General features: G+C 38.7%; 1 protein-coding gene across 9 annotated transcripts in view; it reads left to right on the plus strand.

The window, feature by feature from the left end:
* The window catches only part of LOC105207535 (protein turtle), a 306,264-nt gene that overhangs the window by 17,303 nt on the left and 273,052 nt on the right, over window positions 1–15,909 (plus strand). For 8 of the 9 annotated variants that reach the window (XM_039449817.1, XM_039449814.1, XM_039449823.1 and 5 more), the window contains exon 1: window positions 7,194–7,828. The exons of the other annotated variant lie outside the window; for it this stretch is intronic. The gene's annotated coding sequence lies outside the window, so the exon portion shown is untranslated. Of the gene's footprint in view, window positions 1–7,193; window positions 7,829–15,909 lie in introns of those variants that run through there. 9 annotated transcript variants of the gene reach the window in all.

Consider the following 15,909-nt stretch of genomic DNA (forward strand, 5'->3'; position numbering starts at 1 on the left):
AACTTTCTTAGGATTTTTAAAACTTTTCAAGTTGAATGAGAGTAACGATTTTCTAAAAGTTGACCTTTTCTTGAACTTTGACCCTAATTGAAATAACTCCTGTACGGTTTAATGTACCAACCTCCCCTTTGTATCAAAAAGTTTCTTTTTTTATACTTTCTTTTGGGATCTTAACTATGGCCGCCTCAATAAGGATATTTCACGTCTATGTTCATACTACACACTCACATTTGAGAGTGGAATATCCTTATTGAGGCGACCATAGTTAAAATCCCAATGGGAGGGTCTATTCGAAATATTTGAGTTGTTGTCTAGCAAGAAATTTCTTAAGGGTGACATCTCTACAATCCGCTTAAAAACAAGCCCTTCGAAACGATCAAACAGGTATTTTGCAGTTTTTCATAATTTTAAACCGTCTCTAGAATGTAGCAGGTAACGTTTTATAGAAAACATCTTGTATATGAGATCTTTCTGCTAATCTTTGCACCAAAACATCTTTCTCCGCTTCCGTTATTTACAAGTATTCAGAATAATTGAAAATATAATTCTTATATAATTTTTTATTACAAGGAACTTGTAATAAAAAATTATATAAGAAATTTAGCGGAAACATAGCAAACTGTCAGACCGATGTTTACCAATGGTGTTATTTTTTCGAGCGTTGCAGTTTAAGGATTAACGCGTCGTCTCGCCGACCCTGGCATGAATAAAGGCCAAAACGGACACCGTAATCTCTGGTTCTGTGGCAGTCGTTTCTTCCTTTCACTCTTTTCCAGTCCGCTTTCCCTTTCCCTCCCCCGCGCCTATCCTTCTATTCCTCTGTTGTTCCGTTCGTCTCTCGCTCGCGTACTCTGTCTCGGTCCTCGTGAATGAAAAGGCATGGCGCGTACGTTGATTCATAGTTTGACTGCGAGGCGCGACAAAATTCGTCTTCCCTCGACAACGGACCCCTCGACAATTCGTCCGCTCGATCATTTATTTATGTCCCCTTTCGTCGCGTCATTAACTCTTGTTAAAGGGCTGCCGCACGAAAAGTTCGTACTGTTCGAGTGTGAGCGATTACTCTAGGAGCTCTCTATCTCTCTCTATCTCTCTTCGGTTTTCTAATAAAGATGTAAGTACCGTGTCTCGAAAGCTTGATCGAAGTAGATTGATAGTCAATCTTTCGATGCAGCGCGGTTTACGACGGAGCCGCGAACGACGCGCGCATCGTTATGACAATTTGATGGAGTGGATACTCCACATCCCCTTATCCCGGTGGTACTCTTTAACGTTACATTGATTACGATATCTGCGTTATCGCGACCAAAGTTATTTGCGCTCTCCGTTAACGAATGAACGCGCGCACTTAATGCTATATGCGCACGCTAATAGAAACTAAATTGCGGGCATCGGCGCGAACCGTAACAGTGACCAGCGACCGACCGCAAATCTTTTCGCCGTGTGCGATCGATCGATTGTTACACACCGAGACTGTTCAGACGTGATTACATTTCGCTCAAATGGATGAAGCGGATTTGACAGAGATTATACGCGGCAGGTGCGCGAATATCGACGTTTCCATCATGATAACAAGGGGGGAGGGGGAGGAGAAGGAGAGAGATATCGTTCAGATATCGGAGATTATTGCGCCGGTCTTTGATAGTCGTTTGAATTTGTAATCGACCGGGGGGCTCGCTTTATATCTCTCGAGTTCATTCAGGGCGCACTATGATCAAAACACCCTCGCGCTCAAGCTCCGATTAAAGTAATCTTGAGCGAAAAGAAACGGGCTTAACCTTTGGAAGATGATTATTGACATAGCGCCGAGAAAGATTAAGGATGGAGATTAATCCTTTTTAAACTCATACTGCTTGGAATCACTTTCAATTCTCTCCGGAGAAGAAAAAGCAGAAGGGCGGTGTAAGAATAAAGCCCCAACGGCTTGCTACTCTCTTTCTTCCGCGTCAAATTCATCAGCTCCGCTGATATCAATCGGCAGTGTCTCGAAATAAATTAGGTTTGCAGTACGTGAGCGCGTACGCACGGTAGCGCAACGAAATGTATCGAGTCTGCGAACGGTATGACACATTGTACACGCATTGTTATGATAATTCAGCGAGAACGAAGTGATAGAAGGTAACGAGGTTGAAGTTGCTGGGCGCGCGGGAGAAGCCATTATCTGCGATTTTCATAAGCGATTGGACCGCTCGCGCATTTCCGTTGCCATTATCGCTGTCAGGATGTACGATGTGGCGGCTAGTAATGAAGACGGATCGCTTTCTGCGAATCAAACGGAACGTGTGCGGTTCTCTTTTCTTTTCCAGCTCCCCCCCGAGCCGGTCGGCGGTGGCGGAACTCGAGAGCGACTGGCTGGTCGGTCTTTAATCAGGTTTTAATTGCTTTAATTCGCGAGATTGTGGTGCGCGATCGCTATGGAACGTCTCGCGAGATAGAGAACGGTGTTGCACGAATTTCCGATTATAACGAAGCGCTAGATTCAAATCGCGAACTAAACGAGACCGAAAATATCGTGAGAAGTGGCTGTCGACAAGAACGTCGGTTGTGTGTTAAGAATGATAGCGTAAATGTATTAACGCGAGACTTTCTAACGTTCCGAGACAATTAAAGATTATATTTCCGAGAAGATCCATTTTTATCAAGATGAAACATGAGTATGGCATTGTCCACCCAGACAGACAATGCTATTCTTGAAACGTATAACGTACACAGATATAGACAACAGATAGTAGTGCCTATCAGAAGTTCCCATTGCTTACGTACGATATATATATATATAATCCGTTTTCCTTAACTATTTCATATTTGCATAAACAAACTATTTCATAATCGTGTTCATTTAATATTTTTCTAATATTTCTACTCGCGCTTATATGAAAAGGTTGTGTTTCACCGAAGGAAAATGCAAGAACAGACGTTTTGCGTCGTGCAAAAAACAAATATTCATAATGTCGTTGGAAACCTACGCGAACTTATGTAACATCTTTCTGTTGTTTTTATTTTTATTTCTCACAGCATCTCATTTTCAAAGAGTCATAATTTCTATGTTGCACCGCGAGCTCGACGGCACTTTATTCGCGAAGTAAATTCAACGCGCTCGAATGGCGCCCACGCGCGATTAGCATGATTATAGAGACGCGTTTATGGTCGTTTCGTTGAGAAAAATGAGATTCTCCGCGAGGTAAAGCGGCAAGCCCCGAAGACGGAGGTTCCGTTCTTATTGCTGGAAAGTATGGTAATCCGGCAAAGCGCGAAAGTTCTGCTAACAATTATTCAAGAGCGGCTCATTCACGCCGCACCATGGAAATTGGATTGAGGGATGAAATTCTTTCGTCTAATTAGAGCACAATATCTTCGCCCCGGTGTAAGGGTTACACTCTAAGCATACTCTTTTATCTGCCCCTTAGATCAAACGTTCCACGGGAATTAATTGTTTCCTGAGGGTCTAGGGGTATTTCGGGTATAACGCTCGAGGGTGTTCTGGTTAAACACGTCTAACATGTCCCTTTGTGCCGCCTGATAATCGTAATTTCAATGTGAATCGAGAGAGGAAGAGAGAGCGAGAGAGAGAGAGAGAGAGAGAGTGTGTGAGAGAGAGATTGTTAAGGCAATTAATTCTAATGTATTATATTATCGTATTTTATTGTAGCCATGCAATATTTATGAAGCGAGAATTATGAAGCGAATAAAATATTTGGCATTAGTCTTCTTTCTATCGGGCACTATATGCACCCAGAGAAAAGTTTCTTCGAGTCAAAAAATATTTGTTTGAATCAAAGAAATTTATGCATCGCTATACGGTTAAAGAAAAGTTTCTTTGAAGAAATTCTTTGGTTGTTCCTTTTATTAAAGAAATGTTTTGGTTATGCAATGTGAATCTTTTTTGTTTTTAATGAAGGAAATATATTTTTAAAATCAAAACGACTAAATTTATTTCTTGCGTTTCTGTCAGTACTGTCTTTTGAATAAAAAATTATTTATATAAATTAAGCAAATACTTTGAACAAATAATTTATTTACTTTAAAAAGTTGATAGCGTCATTTCTTGAGATCAAATAAATTTTTATTGAAACCTCCGAGATTGAAACACCTTTGAGAAGTCAAAGGTATTTTCACTTCAATTTAAAAAACACAAGTTAAAGAAACGATCTCATCAATTTAAACATCGCTTTCCTCCGGGTGTTCTTTTGCAATATCAAGATATAAATTTCGTAGACATAATTGTAAAATACACTGATAAAAAAATGATTAATTTGACTAAATTTTTCAACTTTATTAAATTTTTTAAATTTAAGTATCTACGTATTTAAATTAAATTGAATTTCTTTAATTGTAGTATTTATATATTTAATTTATAATTACACAAATACTTGAATTGAACAAATTTAATCGAATTGAAAAATTTAGTCAAATTATCAACTTTTTTTCAGTGTAGAGATACTATAAATTTCGTAAAAATTATTATAAAATGGAGAATTAAAATTAATATTTATAGGATATCGATTATATTTAATATTCGTAGTATAGCGGGGATTGTGATTTTTTTAAGGAAATTTTCAATTCTGTAATAACGTTGTGGCAACATAGGGCATATATTGGTGAAGAGGACTCATCTGCCAACTTGTTTGCGCAGACGTTATTTAGCGCGGAATGTTTCATCGCGAAAACAGCATCATAGCCAATATCTACCCAGGGGCCAATAAATATACAGGTTACTCCGCATTGTTTCCCCGAACAAGGTATTCGACACATTCGTTGCATTAGCGTTACAAATTGCTCCCTTCTCGCACGTAAAATATAACTCTTTTAACTTCGACACAAAAAAAGCTTGCCTGCATATTAATTTTAAACATTTAACATCATCACGTTCTAAAGATCATATGAAATCATTTGATACTGTATCATAAGAAAGTAGATGTACAAATTTTTTTTACGCCGAATTGAAGTGTTGATACGTAACTTTTAATTAACAATATAATTATTATTACGCTAAAATTTAATTTATAAATAAGTAATAAAAAAAATTGTGGTGTAATAAAAGTAATATTGATTTTATGATATAAAGTCACTTTAAATATTTTATACGATTTCCAGTACACGTAGATTCGTAGTCGAAATTTAAATTCAAAATTTTTGAATAATTGGAAAAGGAAGGAACAATTTTACTGTAATATCTAAAAATTTAACTAGATACAGATCAGAAATTAATTTTATGTTGAATTAAAATAATTATGACGGATGTTTAAACATAATGAAACTAGTGCAAAAAATTTTGACATTTTAGCAAACATTCAGCAGGAATTTTTAATAATTTCAACTAATTACTTTCAATTTTATATTTCAGCAAAATTGCATGGTAAGAATAATTTTGCTAAAGTATCTAAAAATTTACCTGGATATAGGTCTAAAAATAATTTTGTTAGCTCATCAAAATAATTATTATTAGACTCTCAAACGAATTGCTCAAATGTCCAACTTTTTACAGCATTGCACTGAGAAAAACATTTTAATTAAATAAAAAAAGTACATTTTCTTAAAACTATATATTTTGATGCAAGCATTTGTTCGTTCTATTTAATTTAAGTAAAATTATTTACTTTTAAGTAAATAGACATATTACCTTAAGTATATAATTTTGTATTTTTACATTTTAATAATGTAGTTTTACAGATAACCGAATAATATTATTAAGTTTGATTAAATTGTTTTTTTTAATTAAAAAAGATTTGATTATCTTGAATATAAAAATAATCTGACAGTAAATATTTTCTAGAACCGCAAGAAAAAATTACTTGATTAAAAATTATTTTTTCGTTTTATTTACATAAATATTTCAATTAAAAAATTTGTAATTTGATTACGAATTAAAATTTTTTGAATAAATTACTAGGACCCACCGAGTAAATAATTTTTTTGTTTCAAAATGCTTGTACACCCGTTATAATTATTTTAATCCAATAAAATTATTTTCAGATCCGTATCCAGCTAAATGTTTAGTCACTTGAGCAAAATCATCCTTTCCGTGTAAAGGTTTAAATCCGAATCGAATTGAATCCTGTCTGATTCGATTCGATTCGCATTTTATCGCAAATCTCTACAAAAAAGAAATGCGTGCGCCATTGTTCCGTTACTTAATGATAAGCGTGGACCTGTTACGCTTAATCACGCTCCCGAGACAATACCGTAGACACCAGTTGAGGGTTTCTAGGTGTTTCCTATCCCTTTGAGCCTCTTGATCAACGTGATCATAGCGACGCGCCGAACTGTTTGCACCAGAGAGGCCGACCGCGATACTACCTCGGCAGAGGATGGCCGAGTGTGGTTTGAGCGATCTCGTACGGCCAATGGACCCGCATAAATTAGAAGCGTTAATACGCGTTAGAGCAATCTCATCTTGGATATTGCCCGAGGGATAGCATCGCGTATCCGTCAGTGTGTGTCCGCCATCGCGTATCGTGGCTCCGCCACTTTGTTGTCGAATTCCGGATGCGCCGATCGTAAATAATCGATGACAACGCGCTCGAATGATCGATGAAGGGGCAGCGCGCAAAAATACATTTCGCAAATTGTGTAAAAAGTAAAAAGTATATATAAAAAAAGGTGTATCACCGGCGCCGGCCGCCGCGATTTTTGCGTTAATTAAACTCTTGCTACCTGTGATAAGTGGAAACAAATTTGATTTTATAAATTGAATAATTCCGTAATTATACTGATAGTCTTCTCTCTTGTTATGCACGGTATAACGTTTCGTTTACTTTAGGATGCAATAGTTAATGGAAACGGTTAATGGAAACGCGGTAATTAATTAAAAATGTTCCCGCGGCCGTGTGTGCACGCTGCGGGGGCAGCACATTTTATAACGAATTAATTCGAGATTGAAATTGTTGCTGAATGTTTGTCAATTTGCCAGACAAAAATACGGGAGAGACGGTACTGGACGCTGGCTGCTGCGGGAAGGAAAAATATTTGTCCTTCCCCCGCACTCGAGGATCTCTATTACCTCAATGCGAAAATTAAAAACGGACGTCTAACGCGCGCGCGGCGCGGCGCGCTTTCGGCAGGACGACGAGCGAAGCGAGGCTGCTAGGCGATTGGACGCGCCGCCGCGCCGCGCCGCGCGCGCCGCGCGCGCCGGTAGTAGCGTCAACTGGCCGGCGCGGCGCGAGAGGTGCGTTCGATAGCGCGACCTCGCGCTACCCCCAGTACCCGGCAGAGCCTCGTACGGGAAAGTGCTTCGTCCGTCGTCGCGTCGGTACTTTCGAAGCTCCCTCGTACGCGGACCGCGTGCAAGCTTCACCGTCCTCTCTCTCTCTCTCTCTCTCTCTCTCTCTCTCCCTCTCTCTGTCTCTCTATCTATCTCTTCCTCCCTCCCTCTCTCTCTCTCTTTCTCTCTGTCTTTCTTCCTCTGGCTATTTTCCTCTCTCCCGTCGTCCCGATCGTTCCCCGTTCTCGACGCTTTTCGAGTTATCGAGAGAAATAATAACGTCGCCGGCCGACGCGCGTTCCTGTTCCCTGCGAGATCGCTCCGATCAGCCGATCGTTGCGAGAAGAAGTCGGCTCGCCGACTCAAGCGAGTTGCTTCCCTCGCGGCTGTCACGCGCGCGTACCTACCTACCTTCCTCACTTCCTCGCGTCTCCTCCCGGTGAACGACGCCGTTTTACGTGCGGTTGAGTTTGCGTTTTGTGAGCGAGCGAGCTCTTTGTGTTCCGTGGATTCTCGTTTTTGCTCAGTGTCCTTTTGTTGATTTTTGAGGATTTTTCAACGGCCCTGCCCTGCCCACCGCGAGAGTGACCAGGAGCGATCGTCGAGCGGACGCAACACTTTCAAGTGAGTCACGCCACATTTGATTCCATCGTTTACCTCATTTCGCGCGATCGTAGCCGCGAATTGTTTTCTTTCAACGTGTGAATTAACGGGTGGCCCGCACGCGAGAGAAAGAGAGAGAGAGAGAGTGAGTGAGTGAGTGAGAAATGATGAATGATGTTACGGTGCGTCTCGAGCATGCGGTTTAACCCCCCCGACGTTTTATATTCGCTCGCGAAATAATTTACCGGCGCACAGATTTTGGATTTCGAGGCGATTACCCAGCGTGCCCCAGGTGGTGTCGCTCGTTTAAGCGCGCGCGATTAGCAAAATGGAGCAACGCGCCGCATGCGAACGCAATAATACTTGACGCGTTAATTGCCGCGTTAATTATACTCGCTGAATTATGTTTTAATCCTTTTCACCGTTCTTTCATTACACGCCTTCTTACCAGCCTCTTTTTGTTATCGTTGGAAAATTATAAATTTCTTTCGTGCGCATGTCGATCGATATCGGGGCTTTCGCTAAAATATATGTGCAAACTTTCCTGTAATTTTTGCCGTAATTAATTTTCATAGCTCGTACTTGTATCGCGTTCTTTCTACCCTCCCGTATCGTATTCTTGATAAAAATAAAAGCGTGAAAAATGTAATGGAGGAAAAATCACTAAAATCTTGATATTAATTTATAAATATTACACGCAAATACGAACGTATCGACACGCACGAGTAGGAAATTGGAAGGAGCGAAGGAATAGACACGGCAGCAGAAAACGTTTTGTATTTACGTCAAAATCAGTTGTTGCATTTTTAACATGTGCGAGCGTTAGTTTAACGTAACGCGATTGTGTTATTTGAAAATTTTATATTATATTTAATATTCTCTTCACCGTTAAAATAACACAATGTGTAAACGAATAAAAAACAAATAAAAAAAAAATGACACAAAGATAACGCAAGTTTTAAAAGGTAAAACGTCCGAGATAAATAAATAAAATGTACGTGTCACGCGCAACGTATTCTAAATGTTAATTTTTACCGAAGCAATGCGTTTCGACACTCCGTTTCCCAATTGCGCTACATCGTTGTGTTAATTATTTTTTTTTTTTTACACGATATTTACCTTGCGTTAAATTAAGACGAAACTTCAAGCGGACCGTTCGGGACATTGGGATATCTGTTAAAAATTTAAACGGAAATTTTTGCTGTAAAGCTGCTTTATTTTCTTGCCGACAAACGAGAAGAAACGAATACGTGACATGTGTATCGGCATTGTGAATATTGGAGCGATAGCTTTTAACAACGCGTTTCTCGCGCAGGGAAAATACGTGTTCTCGAATCGGTCGGAGTACCGGCCGTCCCTCTTGCGTAAGCTCGCTCCATTCTCATTTAAAATAAATAGCGCGTGCGAAGTGTCAGGTGTTCAATTCTCGGGATCTTCAAAAAGATCGTGGAACATTTATCGTCGCCGGAAGATTTCTGAACGCGCGGGGCGCGCTCCGACATTGGACGTTGTCGATATTCCGCGCGAAGTGACGTTCGCGGTTGGCGCGATTTTATTTTTCGGGTATCTCCCTTCGAGTCGCGGAGGTCGCGTCCCGGGTCAAAAACACGGCGGCGCGACGGCGGCGGTGGCGAATTTTGGGAGGAGGAGGCGCCAGGAAGAGCGTCTGCTCGCGCAAGCGACGAAAGCATATGGAAAAGTACGTCGCGATAGACCGCGAAGAGATAGACGCGGGATAAAAATATCCGAGACTGTCAAGGGTCGCGGGGATGCAACGGACGATTGATAGTCGTAGCACGGCGTTATCACCGTCGTAAATTCCCCGCGCAGCGCGTTCGGTTTACGCGTCCGCTCGCGATATTTTTCGCCGCGGTATCGTCGAAATAGAAAAATGTTTACGTCACGGGCAGAAAGAAGCGTGATCGATATCGGAGGTGTCTAATTCCAATAACTCTCCGCGAGATGCGTTTCAGGATGTTGTTATCGCGAGCCGCATAGCGTATCCACGAACGCAAATGCATCGCGGAACTATCGCATTTGTTAGCAAAATATTGTGCGCTTCCGTTTCCACAATGTTGAACTTCGCCGTTATAACTTTACCATTATGGAGCACAGTTGTTTAACGAGTTTAAGAGAGCTTAACTCTTGCTCTCCACTCGCGAATATCTTCCGAATTAATCGATCCTTCTTCGCTGTCCTCTCTAACGAGCTTTCTTACGTGGAAATTTATCGTGAAGTTTATGTAGAAGAAACAATATCAAACATTAATATCAAATTGAAACTAATATATTTTATCACTGTTTTTACCATTGTTTAAAGTGTTGCCAAAGTCGACGAGAAATTATACTGTTTGTAAGCCAAAAATTCAGCATTTACATAACTTGACCATAGTTGAAATTAGATTTTTTTTTATTCGACAATAAAGCGTTCGATATTACTAAACTTTGCTACACATATTTGTAATATTAGTTTAATTATTTTATTGTCTGACTATAACTTATCCAATATCTTCGATATTAAGGATGGACAAGTGAGCGCAAAACTTACATCTATTCCTTCTCATTTTTATGTGATGCGTTAAAGTCGAATTCAATTATATTAATATTTATATCTTAAATAATTTAGCTCTTCATTGATCTTATTTCTATTTCTTTGTTTTGCTTGTGCATATCGTAAGCTAGTAATTATTCTTGCTAATATATTTTACTTAACAATCATTATGAGGTAATGATATTTACTTAACAATCATTATTAACGTGTATTCAGAATAAAACAATTTTTTGACTGGTTCGTATTAGTACTCTGACACTAACAAGGAAATCTCGCGAAGTGAGAAATTCAGATTTTAATGAAACTTGGCATAAATGTAAAGGGAGTAAATAAAAAAAATTTTTTTTTTTTTTTGAAAAAAAATGAATAGAGTAGTTAAATAGAGATATTTGTACTGTAAAACTTTGGTATAAAACATTTTTTGATATTTCATTCAGTTTACGGGATAAAAGGCGAAATCTCTTTACGTCTCTTTGAGGGATAGTTTCACCCCTTCGAACAGTTTTATAGCCGCAACTGAAAATTTCTAAATTCATGTATTTGCGTCCTCTACATTTGTGCCACGTTTTATTAAAATCTGAATTTCTCACTTTGCAAGGTTATTTTGTAAGTTCAAGTGCAAAAAAAGATCGATAAGGCAAGCGTGAATCGATATCGACAATATGTGTGATTACAAACTGAAAAGAATTTGCATGTGTAAAAAACTGATAACATTTAATAACTCTGACAGTGAAGCTTACAAATCGCAAATTAAATTTAGACGTTTTGCGCTGCACAGAGCCTTTTCAAGTGAAATTCTTAATTAATATATAAATCAGTTCTAAATTATTTCTACTTGACTGTTATAAAAATTGAAAATTGACTGTGGCGACATTACGACATACGCGACAACCAGAAGTCACATCCAAATTTAAATAAACGCATGCAAAACGAAAAATACAAAAATAATCAACAGTAATCGTAAATGACAAAATAAACATTACAATAATAGAAAGATATGAGACATCGCAAATGTCGATTGTATAAAACATCTGGGAGATATTCTTCATGTGTTAAGCAAGAACGCATCCGCGTCAACCGAATCGTCAAAGTCGCCAGATTTGGCAGTCATGAAGGATATCATACGTCAAATTAGTGACAGACTGACCTTTTGAAATTAAATTCCAAGAAACAACCCGTAGATATTAATTAAACGAAGTTACTGATATTATAAACGATTTCTGTAATGCGAGACTTACTTGACCAAGCTGGACGTTGCGCTTTAAATTTGAAAGAAACAGAGATAATTCGAACTAGCTCGAACTAAGAACTCGAATTAAATATTATCGGTTTTTACATGCAAATTCTTTTTACTTTATAATATCACGCATATTGTCAATATCGATTCATGCTCGCCTTATTGGCCGTTTTTTACATTTCAACTTATTAACAATTATTGTTTCATATATAAGTAAAAAGTTATATTCTTGCTTATATATAATTTAATCTTTTTTAAAGAATTTGATAGTCTTAAACTTTAGCAAAATATATTAATTTTTATTTTAATATTATAATGGTTATCTAAAGAACACAATACGATAGTTTTGATAATAACAGCACTGAATTATTTTAATTCTTAAAAATCTTGTTATTTTCTATCCGATATTTTTTCCTTTCAACTTATAAAAATCATTGTTGAATAATAAGAATATATTTTTCTTGATAAAACTATACAAAATTCTTTATACAAGCAAGTTACGTCTGTTTGACGCTAATCTTATTTTAATCTTATTTAACATTTTAAAATAAAAAATAATTTTTCTGTGTATGGGTTATTTTTTAAAAAGTAACTCTATTTTCTTTTTAGTATTGCAGCACTGCTAATACTTAAAGTATAACAAACGCAGGCATAGTTAATGTGACACGCGAATGCGTAATTTGTCTTGCAATGAGACTCCGGAGCAACGAGAGCACGACGACACGTCGCCATTTCACCCCGAGACGACGCGACGTCACGAATCGCGAGCTTTGCACGCTTTCTTCCTCGACGGTTCAACGAACTCCAGCTTCAATTCGGAGAGGAATAATTTTTTTTTCCCCCTAGTATCATTAAACGGAAAGAATAATAATCGAGGAAATTGCGAAAAAATTACAATGCCGATGTACAAATGCGCGCGGAAGACGATCCGTGATAAAAAAAAAAATCGAGTTTCATTTGTTCCGTTCGCTAAAGCGAAGTTACGGCGTTACGGCGAATTCGCGCGTAGGAGGAGGACGAAAATCTTTCCGCGCGGCGGCGTGGGTATATACTTCCGCCACAGCCCTCTTTCTATGTAAATATTTACGTTTATGTAGGGGCTTTGCGATATGTAGCCTATGTATGAGGCCAATAGACGCTCGATCTGTAGACCATGCAGGAAATAGACTTCGGTAAAAGGCTCAGATTTTCCGAGGCATTCGCGAAATCAGATCGCGGGGGATTACAAATATCGGGTAACTCTGCGTAAATCCCTCTTTGTATCAGTGACTTATATTACTGTTCCGCTTCATGGTGACTCGTACCACTGTACCAAAGCAACGAGAGAGAGAGGGGGAGGGGGAGAATTTTCCAGTTTAGAATTTTAAACGTTGCGTTACGAGAAGTTTATCCAATGTACGAGTCCTACGCCACCAGACTGGAAATTAAACTTATCGCGATCGGCCGAGTTAACATCAAACAGCGCATATTCTTTTGCGATCCGTCGTTCGTATTCGCGCGATTTCTCGTTATTCGAACGATTCATAGCATTTTAACGCTTGTCGTTGAACTTTTGGGTCAAGGGGTTATTATTGCATTGTAACTTCTACCTCCAATCTTGCAACGTACGTTGATCCCATTAGAGCCTAAAACCTACGTGCGACGTAACGCACGGAATAGCGGTGCAACGGGATGGATATATTTTTTTTGCCGCATGTCAGAGCAAGAAGGGATTCAAACGCGAGAGGGTGGAAATCTTTCCTGCCCATGCGACCGTATATCATTTCGGTTCTGCCACGTATATAAATCCGGTTATATAACGGCTCGTTTGCGTCTGTGTAAAGTGTAAAGGATAGGTCGTATAAAAAATATTTTTTCGGGTTTTCCGACATGAAAAAGGTAACCTGACGGATGCTGGATGAGGACGCCAGGGAAGCAAGAAAGGACCAGCTGAATGGCCACTTTTATGCCTGAAAAATACATGCATTTTATTTATATACGTATATATAAACTGTTCGACCGATTACATTTTTTTACCAAGCCTGATAAAACACAAAATTATACTACTCTCCGTACTTGGATCATTTTCTAGAATATTGGAGATCTATTGCCCATATTTTTTCTTTAAAATATATGCAGAAAAATATTCTAGTGCTATGAGAAGGGATTACTCATTTTAGTTTTTTTTTTTTCTTAAGTAAATAGGATCTTCACAAAGAATATTTTATTGATATTTAGTGTCTATCATAATATTGATAATATTTTAAAACGTACTCTCTATTTATATGAAATAGGTACACAGAAAACAGTATCAAATCAACAATTTACTGCTTCATATATGTATAGCAACTGATAAAACAAAATAGTTCAGCGTCATTAATATATGTAGAACCATTTTCTGCAAAAGGTGCCTTCATTTGTGATATTTTGAGCATATTTTGACGATATACGAAAAAAAACAATATTTTACAGAGATTTTATAGGATTATTTCGAGTACATTATTATGATTCGTACATTCTGTATGAAAACAGAACGTCTATATAATATGATCTTTAGTTAGCATAAAATGTCAAAACATTTGCAGATTTGTTCATCGTGCTTAAACGTTCTACATAATTATTTTGATGACCGAACGAAATTATTTTTAGATATATACCTAGCTAAATATTTAGATATTTTAGGAAATCGTTCTTTCCGTGTACGAACTCATTTTGATGAAATTATTTACTACGCTGTTGGTTTGGTGAAATTATTTGCTGTGCTATACAATCGTTGAGAAGGTTATTGCGTAGGATTTCGATATTATAATTGGACAGGTATACCGCGAATTGGGTTTCGTAAATCTACCAATGCGAATGCGATGAACTGCTGTTATTTAAACGGTTTATTTGCAGGTATGCTAAAACAAATTGGCAAATGTTTACGAAGTGAATTTGTTTATCGGAGAATATTTTAAATTACGTTTTTTAACGAGATGTACGTGCGTAACTTAATGCGTACAGTCCCTTTAAAATATATATCTAGCTTTTAATATATTAAATTATTTTAAGAGCATCGCGTAATGTACTAAACACGTCTACTTAATGCATCATTTTAAATACCTGAATATTTTCATTAAAACCGAGCTCTTGGAACGCGCGTTTTTTTGATAAAATATATCGTTGTGCACAAGAGGAAACGGAGATTACATCGTATCTTATGCGAGCGCTCGGCGTGGCGTTCTCACGTGCGTTACAGAATAGTAATCGCGTTTGCGAATTCTGCGATGACTCTCTCATATTTGCAGTTTAAAGAGATGAAAAAGAAAAAAGATTCTCTCCCTGGGAAATATAAAACTATATGAAAAATTATGTCATCACTGGCAGAGAAGTAAAATTTTTAAATTATTCTGGCTTGAAAAATCAGAGATAAATGTAAAATTATAGAAGCCAGTGTAAAATGGAGAAATGCGTGTATCTTTTTTTAAAATTAATCGTGTATTTGTTTACACATCGCGATTACAAAAGTACCTCGGTTGATGATACGCAATTATTTCGAAACAGCCAACGCTATTTGCATCGTTGATTTTATCCAATCACGATACCTACCTCAATTTTCCTGGTAATTGATGGACAGTTTGTTCATACGTTTGAATGTACGGGAAGGTAACATCGGAGCTCGATGAACCGCTGAGTCTTTGTGGGAAGGGGTGGGAAAGAGTGTGCGGGAGTGACGGAAAGAGAGGGAAGGAGAAAGGCGGGGGACTTGAGAGACGCCCTGAAGTATCTACGAGAAGTGGCTGCGAGCAAGACTCGAAGAACCTACGCGAAATCTAATTCGAGTACGTACGTACGTACCGGTAGCGGGAACAGGGCGGGTTAGGGCCTCATGCATATTCAGCGTATTTGTGGCCGGAGTGCAGCTCCGGGTAACTCATTGTGCTCGACTACTCGCGGCATTTGCTTCACCTCGACGAGACGGCACGAGGGAACGGACGAAAATTGGCGTAGGGTGCATATTCGTTAGAAAGCCGCGCGCGACAGGTGAGGAAGGCGCGCCTCTCTCGTCTCGCTTTCCCTGCACCGACTCGTCGCCGTTCCACCCCTCACCTCGCGCGCACCTGTCCCGACTTAACGCTTAATGCCGGCACCGGGATGCACGATAAGAGCGTCCTTGACGCGTATTTCCGGGAGCGGCTTCCGCTACGCTCGGGAATGCCCGGTGGCGATGTCACGCTACAGTGATACCGTGCGGTGACCTGATGTTTGCGCTGCAGAGACATGGAAAACCAATGCGCGCTCAGTCATTCGCCGAAATCGTTTTCGGATTTTGATTGCTTTAATTTTTGTGCGAAAT

This window comes from Solenopsis invicta, chromosome 5 (assembly GCF_016802725.1).
Source record: "Solenopsis invicta isolate M01_SB chromosome 5, UNIL_Sinv_3.0, whole genome shotgun sequence".
Taxonomy (NCBI): domain Eukaryota; kingdom Metazoa; phylum Arthropoda; class Insecta; order Hymenoptera; family Formicidae; genus Solenopsis; species Solenopsis invicta.